The sequence below is a fragment of the Triticum dicoccoides genome, chromosome 1B (assembly GCF_002162155.2).
Source record: "Triticum dicoccoides isolate Atlit2015 ecotype Zavitan chromosome 1B, WEW_v2.0, whole genome shotgun sequence".
Classification (NCBI taxonomy): Eukaryota; Viridiplantae; Streptophyta; class Magnoliopsida; order Poales; family Poaceae; genus Triticum; species Triticum dicoccoides.
Window position 1 is genome coordinate 542890101 of NC_041381.1, and position 9955 is coordinate 542900055.

The following is a 9955-nucleotide window of genomic DNA, read 5'->3' on the forward strand; positions in this document are numbered from 1 at the left end:
GTCGCCGACACGGACGCCGTCGACGCGGCCGCACGGGAGGAGCGTGCCTCGGAAGGGCGTCAACGAGGTCGTCGTCCACGAGCGCGTGATCCGCGACGCCGGCGCGAGCTCCCACATCGTCTACCCCACGCTGACATCGACGAACTACATCGAGTGGGCGCAGGTGATGAAAACCAACCTGCCCGAGCAGGGTCTCTGGGAGGCCACGTCCGGCATGGGAGAGCCGGGCGATCGCGAGGACATGGCGGCGCTATTGGCACTGATCCGTGCGGTGCCACCGGAGTTGGTGCCGATCCTCGCCACCAAGGACACCTTCACTGAGGCGTGGGAGGCGATCAAGCTGATGAAGATGGGGGTGCACCGCGCGCGCAACGCGACGGCGCAGCGCCTCCGCAAGGAGTTCGAGGCGCTCGCGTTCAAGGACGGCGAGACGCTCGACAGCTTCGCCATCCGCGCCACGAGCGTCGCCGACAATCTGCGATCCTTGGGCAACAAAGTGGAGGAGGTAAAGGTTGTAGAAAAGATCTTCAATGTCGTTCCCTCTAAATACTTGCAGATAGCGTGTTCGATCGAGACTCTGCTCGATCTCGAAGATCTGTCCGTGGAGGAGTTGATCGGCCGCCTCACATCTGCTTAAAAGCGGTACGGGGGCGGCTCCTCGGAGGGAGCAGGGTCCCAACTTCTCCTCGCGGAGGAGGAATGGATCACGCGCGACAAGAAGATCAAGGAGCAAGGCTCTAGCTCCGGCGGCGGCAGCGGCAAGAAAGGCCGCGGCAAACCGCAAAACGGCAAGGGCAACGGTCACCGCGACATGTCGCATGTCAAGTGTGAAAGCACAAGTTCTCCCTAGGTGGTTTTGGTAATTAATGTCAACATATCTCTTGTTGGACTAACACTTTTATCTAGTATGTTTCAGATAAGTTCAACAATGGAGTGGCATGGACTAAAGGATGTGGGAACTCCTTCAAGATGCTAAGGACAAAGGATTGGCTCAAGCTTCAAGCTCAAGATTCTTCATTTTATATTTTAGTGATCCAAGATCACATTGAGTCTATAGGAAAAGCCAATACTATCAAGAAGGGATGAGGTGTTGCTTAATGAGTTTCTTGCTCCACAGTGCTTAGTGATATGCTCCAAAACCCTCAACTACTTTCCCACTTCCACACATATGACCTAAACCTAAAGTCAAACTCGGCCCCACCGATTCTTTCTATCCGGCGCCACCGAGTTCAGATGTCATAGCCACTGCCACAAACCCTAGATAAATCGGTCTCACCGATAGGGATCTCGGTCTCACCGAGATGGGATTGTAATCTCTCTGTGTATGTCCATTACCAAAATCGGTCTCACCGAGTTTGAGCAATTGATACTACCGAGATTACAATGCAATCTCTCTGGTTAACTTATTACCAAAATCGGTCTCACCGAGTTTGAGTAATCGGTCCCACCGAGTTTGCCTGACCAACTCTCTGGTTATCTAATTACCAAAATCGGTCTCACCGAGTTTGTGCAATCGGTCTTACCGAGATTACGTTATGCCCTAACCCTAACCATATCGGTCCTACTGAGTTGCATGTTGGTCCCACCGAAAATCCTAACGGTCACTAGATTTGCTAAATTGGTCCGACCGAGTTTGTTGATTCGGTCCCACCAAGTTTGGTAAATTGTGTGTAACGGTTAGATTTTGTGTGGAGGCTATATATACCCCTCCACCTCCTCTTCATTCGTGGAGAGAGCCATCAGAACAAACCTACACTTCCAACTTACCAGTTCTGAGAGAGAACCACCTACTCATGTGTTGAGGCCAAGATATTCCATTCCTACCATATGAATCTTGATCTCTAGCCTCCCCCAAGTTGCTTTCCACTCAAATCTTCTTTCCACCAGATCCAAATCCTATGAGAGAGAGTTGAGTGTTGGGGAGACTATCATTTGAAGCACAAGAGCAAGGAGTTCATCATCAACGCACCATTTGTTACTTCTTGGAGAGTGGTGTCTCCTAGATTGGCTAGGTGTCACTTGGGAGCCTCCGACAAAATTGTGGAGTTGAACCAAGGAGTTTGTAAGGGAAAGGAGATCGCCTACTTCGTGAAGATCTATCGCTAGTGAGGCAAGTCCTTCGTGGGTGACGGCCATGGTGGGATAGACAAGGTTGCTTCTTCGTGGACCCTTCGTGGGTGGAGCCCTCCGTGGACTCGCGCAACCGTTACCCTTCATGGGTTGAAGTCTCCATCAACGTGGATGTACGGTAGCACCACCTATCGGAACCACGACAAAAACATCCGTGTCTCCAATTGCATTTGAATCCTCCAAAACCCTTCCCTTTACATTCTTGCAAGTTGCATGCTTTACTTTCCGCTGCTCATATACTCTTTGCATGCTTGCTTGTTATGTATTGTGAATGTTAAACTTGTACCTAAACTCCACTTAAACTTAAAGAAGTTAAAAACTACAACTTTGATACTTAGTGTCTAATCACCCCCCCCCCTCTAGACACCTCTTCTCAAGGTCCTGCAAGTGGTATCAGAGCATTGGTCTCCATTGCCTTGGTTTAATCACCATTGGAGGAAGATGGATGAGTCTACTTTGGGGAGTCTTAGACATAGAGTGCCTATACTTGATGAAGAGTATTTTCATGAGTGGAAAAATGAGATGCTTATAATTTTCAATCAATATCATTTGAACAAGTACATTGCTAGCCGTTGTGCACCTCATGTTGATCCTATGCATCCTACTCTTGATGAGTCAATTGAAATGATTAGGAATCTTAGAACTGTTAATCTTATCACTAGAGGCTTGCCTAGAAACTTAATTAGAAACTTGCCTCCTCTTGAGTGTGCCTACACTATATGGAAATTTCTTGAGGAACGCTTTCCAAATTATTCCTTGAAAAATCTTGATGAAATTCTCCACAAGTCTATTGCCTTGAGTAAGATGAACACTAGTGATCCTATGTTTGGTGATTGTTTATTTGAACTTACAAACCTTATGCGTGCCAAAGAAGATGTTGGAATTATTAGTGATATTATTTCCGAAGCTATAAAAATTCATAAGCAAGATCATTGTCAAACTCACTCTAATGAATTACCCTCTCTAGGATTTGATCCACCACATGACGATGTTGAACATGGATACTATGATGAGGATGATGATAGTGACTTTGATCTTGATGATGCAATGAGACACTTTGGTCTTATGGCAAATCTTCGGGGATATATGGCAGGAGGAAAGGAATGGGTTCTTGATAGTGGATGTACCGATCACATGACCGGAGATAAAGACATGTTTCATGAGCTTGCTGAAAACGATGGTCCTCGAAAGTATGTCACTTTCGGTGACAACTCAAAGGGTAAGGTGGCCATATCACATGATAGCTCCATTCAAAATGTCATGCTCGTTGAATCTCTTGGATACAACTTACTTTCAGTATCTAGACTTGCTGATTTCGGTTTCAATGTCCTATTTACTGAAGTAGATTGCCAAGTGTTTCGTAGAGATAATCATAAAATGGTCTTTACTGGTATACGTAGAGGTGATCTATACATTGTTGATTTCACTAAAAAGGCTCAACCTAGAACTTTCTTTATTGCTAAATCCTCAAAAGGTTGGTTATGGCATAGACGACTAGGTCACGTTGGCATGAGAAACCTTGACAAGTTTATTAAAGGAAATCATATCCTTGGAGTTAACGATGTCATATTTGATAAGGATAGACTTTGCAGCGCTTGTCAGGCAGGTAAACAGGTTGGAGGAAGGCATCCCGTGAAGAACATTATGACCACAAGGAGGCCACTCGAGCTACTTCACATGGATCTTTTTGGTCCCAACTCTTACAAGAGTCTCAGTGGAAATTCTTTTGGTCTAGTTATAGTTGATGATTTTTCAAGATTTACGTGGGTGTTCTTTCTCGATGATAAATTGCAGGTCCAAAAGATCTTCAAAAACTTCGCCAGGAAGGCCCAAAATCAGTTTGAAGTGAAGATCAAGAAGGTTCGCAGCGACAACAGAACGGAGTTCAAGAACGCAAACGTGGACACCTTTCTTGACGAAGAAGGGATTTCACACGAGTTCTCGGCTACATACACACCTCAACAAAATGGAGTTGTTGAGAGGAAGAACCGGACGCTCATCGAAATGGCGAGAACGATGCTTGATGAGTACAAGACACCGAAGCACTTTTGGGCAGAAGCGGTTGAGACAGCTTGTCATGCGACAAATCACTTGTATCTTAACAAGCTACTCGGCAAGACGGCATATGAGCTCCTCACCGGTAACAAACCCCAAGTTGGATACTTTCGAGTATTCGGCTCAAAGTGCTACATTCTTGATAAGCATTGTCGTTCTAAATTCGCTCCTAAGTCTCATGAAGGTTTCCTACTAGGTTATGGCTCAAACTCTCACACTTACCATGTCTACAACAATTTCACCCGAAAGGTTGAAGAGACGGTAGATGTGAAGTTTGATGAATCTAACGGCTCGCAAGTAGAGCAATTGCCAATTGATGTAGGAGACAAAGATCCTTCGAAAGCAATCCAAGACTTGTCTATTGGCAAGGTCCGTCCAACGGAGGTGAAGGAGTGTACCTCGTCCGTCCAAGTGGAAGCTTCTACTTCACGACAAGGTGAACCAAGAGTTGATACAGAAGCATCCACAAGTGGGACACACCAAGATGAAGAAAACAAGGAAGTGCATCAAGATGAACGTCAACAACCTCCTTCTCCACCACGACAAGAGAACGACAACGCCAACAATGAAGAAGGCCAAGAAGAAGAACAAGATGAAGAAGAAGTTCAACCAAGAACCAAGCAAAAGCTTTCACGAGTTCGAGCAAGAATTGCTAAAGACCATCCCGTCGAGCAAATCTACAATGATATTCAAACCGGGAGAATCACTCGCTCTAAAACTCGTTTAGCTAACTTTTGTGAAAACTATTCTTTCATCTCTAGCATTGAACCTATGAAGGTTGAAGAAGCATTGGAAGATCCGGATTGGATAAATGCTATGCATGAAGAGCTACACAACTTTGAGAGGAATCAAGTTTGGACATTGGTTGAGAAGCCCAACAACAACCACAACATCATCGGTACCAAATGGGTGTTTCGCAACAAGAAAGATGAAGATGGACAAGTAGTTCGCAACAAAGCACGTCTCGTCGCCCAAGGCTACACACAAGTCGAAGGTATGGACTATGGTGAGACTTACGCTCCCGTTGCTAGACTTGAGTCCATTCGCATCTTACTTGCCTATGCTAATCACCATGATATCACCTTGTACCAAATGGACATTAAAAGTGCTTTTCTAAATGGTGAAATAGAGGAGGAAGTTTATGTTAAGAAACCTCCCGGCTTTGTCAATCCTAAGAAACCAAATCATGTTTACAAACTTCACAAAGCCCTTTATGGTCTTAAACAAGCTCCTAGAGAGTGGTATAAATGCTTGACCAAGTTCCTTATTGAAAAAGGCTTTGAAATTGGAAAAATTGATTCCACACTTTTTACTAAAAGGGTTAATGGAGAACTATTTGTGTTCCAAATCTATGCTGATGATATTATATTTGGTTCAACTAACCCTCATTTTAGTGAAAAGTTTGGTAAGCTAATGTCGGAGAAGTTTGAGATGTCTATGATGAGTGAACTCAAATTCTTTCTTGGGTTGCAAATCAAGCAAACTAAGGAAGGTACCTTTGTATCTCAAACAAAGTACACCAAGGACTTATTCAAGAAGTTCAATACGCAAGAATGCAAAGGTATGACTACACCCATGCCTACTAGTGGACATCTTGACTTGACCAAAGATGGTGAACCGGTTGATCAAAAGGTTTATCGCTCTATGATTGGTTCATTGTTATATCTATGTGCTTCACGTCCCGATATCATGCTAAGTGTGTGCATGTGTGCACGATATCAAGCTGCTCCTAAAGAATGTCATCTTAAGGCTGTGAAAAGGATAGTGAGATACTTAATCCATACACCAAATTTTGGCATTTGGTATCCTAAGAGGGCCTCTTTCGATCTTGTTGGCTACTCCGACTCGGACTATGCCGGTGACAAGGATGATAGAAAGTCTACTTCGGGTGCTTGTCAATTTCTTGGTAGATCTCTTGTGTCTTGGTCCTCCAAGAAACAAAACTCGGTATCCTTATCCACCGCCGAAGCGGAATACATTGCCGCTAGTTCATGTTGTGCTCAATTACTTTGGATGACCCAAACTCTTAAAGATTATGGGATATATGTGAAACATGTTCCATTGCTTTGTGACAATGAAAGTGCTATCAAAATTGGTCATAATCCCGTACAACATTCTCAAACTAAGCATATTGAAGTTCGTCATCATTTCATTCGAGATCATGTTGCTAAGGGTGACATTAATCTTAAGCATGTTCGCACCAAAAAGCAATTAGCGGATACATTCACTAAACCTCTTGATGAGAAAGTGTTTTGCAGGTTGAGAGGAGAATTGAACATCATAGATGCTTCAAACTTGGAGTAGAAACTCCATTGAACACATTCAAGACATGAGCTTATGACTAATCCTTGATATTTCTCTTATGATGAAAATCTTATGTCTTGGATATATTTGCATCTTGCATGTTATATAACCCATGTAGGCACTTGGTTGAATCAAATTCCATGAGATTGTAATCTACTCACATCTTGAGCAATCTCTACATCACCAAGTTTCTACACTATGGTGGTTGAAGACAAGGAAGCACGGAACCATTCAAACATATCCTTTGACAAACTCTATGTTGAGCTTCATGATTGTCATTTTTGGATACACAAGTGCTCTTCCTTGCAAGAACTAACCCATGTAGGTAGATGGACTCAAATTCCAAGTGGTGCTCCCAATTCTTGATGAGCTACATCAACCTTGAGCAACCCACACAAGTTCAACTACATGTTCAACACCACCAACCAAGGTATGTTATTCCATCTTAGAGAAGCTTTACTCCAAGTCATGAGCTAAAGCAACTCGACAAGATGTGAATACATCAAGACGCTTAAACGAAAAATGGCAACCCCATTTTGAGCTTAAACGATGAGTATGACCTATGATCAAGTGAACTCACTTGACTCCTAAGTCAATATACTCTAACATAGGTGACTTTGTCGCCGACCATCTCTAGATGAAGTTCTCTTGTGTTCTTTTCTGTGTTTTTGCATTTGTCTCATGCATATTTGTTTCCCCTTTCAAAAAAAAACTTCATCTAGGTTTCTTTCTGTTTGCTCTGCATTTTCTGCATCCAATTCATTGCATATCATTCAGTAAATTCCTTGCAAATCTTTGTGAGATCTTACTAGTCTAGTGAGCTGAGGTGACAAGTGTTTTCTCTGCGATGAACTCAGTTTCACCAATTTGTTGTTTTCGGTCCAACCGAATCCTTTCAGTACAACCAACGCATACCACTCGGTGCCACCGATTTCACAACAGGAAAAACAGTTTGCCACTTATTCTGTGTTCCTTCTGATCCAGCTTCACTCAATGAATCTTGCCCTATACAAGCATGACATTTATATAAATGCTTTGTACTATGTCTCAAGGATCAAACCCTTCTTCGAAATTGATGTCAAAGGGGGAGAGAGAGATCACATCAAAGCTTATCACTTAGAGAGATCACATCAGAGAGAGAGAGAGAGAGAGTATCACCTCCTTAGGGGGAGAAAGAGATCTCCAGGGGGAGAGAATACTCAAGTAGAAAGTATTTCTCAAGGATCCCAGATGCTTGGTGATCAAGAGGAGAGATGCCACATGTCTTCTTGAGGGGAAAGACATGTTCATATGTGCTTATTTGCATTAGCTCTGTTCATTTATATCTTTCAGCTCTGATTTTCTGTTCCCTATCTTCTCCCAGTATCCCATGCTAGATTCAGGGGGAGCAAGACATCTAAGGGAAAGAAATCATTTAAATTCATTGCATATCTTTACTCTTGGGGACATGTCTAATCCAATGTGGTACTTAGTACTCACTCTCTACATGTCATCCCAGTCTTGGTATTCTTGTGGTTTCTTCTGTTTGCTCTGGCTACTAGATGTACCTGTGTTATATAACCTTGTTTATGCAGGTTCATTCCATCCTAAGCTAACTCAAGACTACAAGGTAAGTATATGCATCACAATCATGTGTATGAGGAATTCTTGCTGATGTACATACTGTTTGCAAGAAGGACTCATGGGCATGAAGGTATTTTATTTAATATTCTTTGCTCTGATGCATATGGCCAAGATACATGTAACACATTGCCTGCTCTATCATGGTTATGCTCTCACATACTTCTATATTCCATATTCACATGATTGCATACATGTAGGGGGAGCCTATGCTTGTTACATGTCTTTCCAAAGCTTTACTTGCTATTCTTTATATCTTTATCTAAAGCTTTGATGTATGTTGTCATCAATTACCAAAAAGGGGGAGACTGAAAGCACAAGTGCTCCCTAGGTGGTTTTGGTAATTAATGTCAACATATCTCTTGTTGGACTAACACTTTTATCTAGTATGTTTCAGATAAGTTCAACAATGGAGTGGCATGGACTAAAGGATGTGGGAACTCCTTCAAGATGCTAAGGACAAAGGATTGGCTCAAGCTTCAAGCTCAAGATTCTTCATTTTATATTTTAGTGATCCAAGATCACATTGAGTCTATAGGAAAAGCCAATACTATCAAGAAGGGATGAGGTGTTGCTTAATGAGTTTCTTGCTCCACAGTGCTTAGTGATATGCTCCAAAACCCTCAACTACGTTCCCACTTCCACACATATGACCTAAACCTAAAGTCAAACTCGGCCCCACCGATTCTTTCTATCCGGCGCCACCGAGTTCAGATGTCATAGCCACTGCCACAAACCCTAGACAAATCGGTCTCACCGATAGGGATCTCGGTCTCACCGAGATGGGATTGTAATCTCTCTGTGTATGTCCTTTACCAAAATCGGTCTCACCGAGTTTGAGCAATCGGTACTACCGAGATTACAATGCAATCTCTCTGGTTAACTTATTACCAAAATCGGTCTCACCGAGTTTGAGTAATCGGTCCCACCGAGTTTGCCTGACCAACTCTCTGGTTATCTAATTACCAAAATCGGTCTCACCGAGTTTGTGTAATCGATCTTACCGAGATTACGTTATGCCCTAACCCTAACCATATCGGTCCTACCGAGTTGCATGTTGGTCCCACCGAAAATCCTAACGGTCACTAGATTTGCTAAATCGGTCCGACCGAGTTTGTTGATTCGGTCCCACCGAGTTTGGTAAATTGTGTGTAACGGTTAGATTTTGCGTGGAGGCTATATATACCCCTCCACCTCCTCTTCATTCGTGGAGAGAGCCATCAGAACAAACCTACACTTCCAACTTACCAGTTCTGAGAAAGAACCACCTACTCATGTGTTGAGGCCAAGATATTCCATTCCTACCATATGAATCTTGATCTTTAGCCTTCCCCAAGTTGCTTTCCACTCAAATCTTCTTTCCACCAGATCCAAATCCTATGAGAGAGAGTTGAGTGTTGGGGAGACTATCATTTGAAGCACAAGAGCAAGGAGTTCATCATCAACGCACCATTTGTTACTTCTTGGAGAGTGGTGTCTCCTAGATTGGCTAGGTGTCACTTGGGAGCCTCCGACAAGATTGTGGAGTTGAACCAAGGAGTTTGTAAGGGAAAGGAGATTGCCTACTTCGTGAAGATCTATCGCTAGTGAGGCAAGTCCTTCGTGGGCGACGGCCATGGTGGGATAGACAAGGTTGCTTCTTCGTGGACCCTTCGTGGGTGGAGCCCTCCATGGACTCGCGCAACCGTTACCCTTCATGGGTTGAAGTCTCCATCAACAAGGATGTACGATAGCACCACCTATCGGAACCACGACAAAAACATCCGTGTCTCCAATTGCGTTTGAATCCTCCAAAACCCTTTCCTTTACATTCTTGCAAGTTGCATGCTTTACTTTCCGCTGCTCA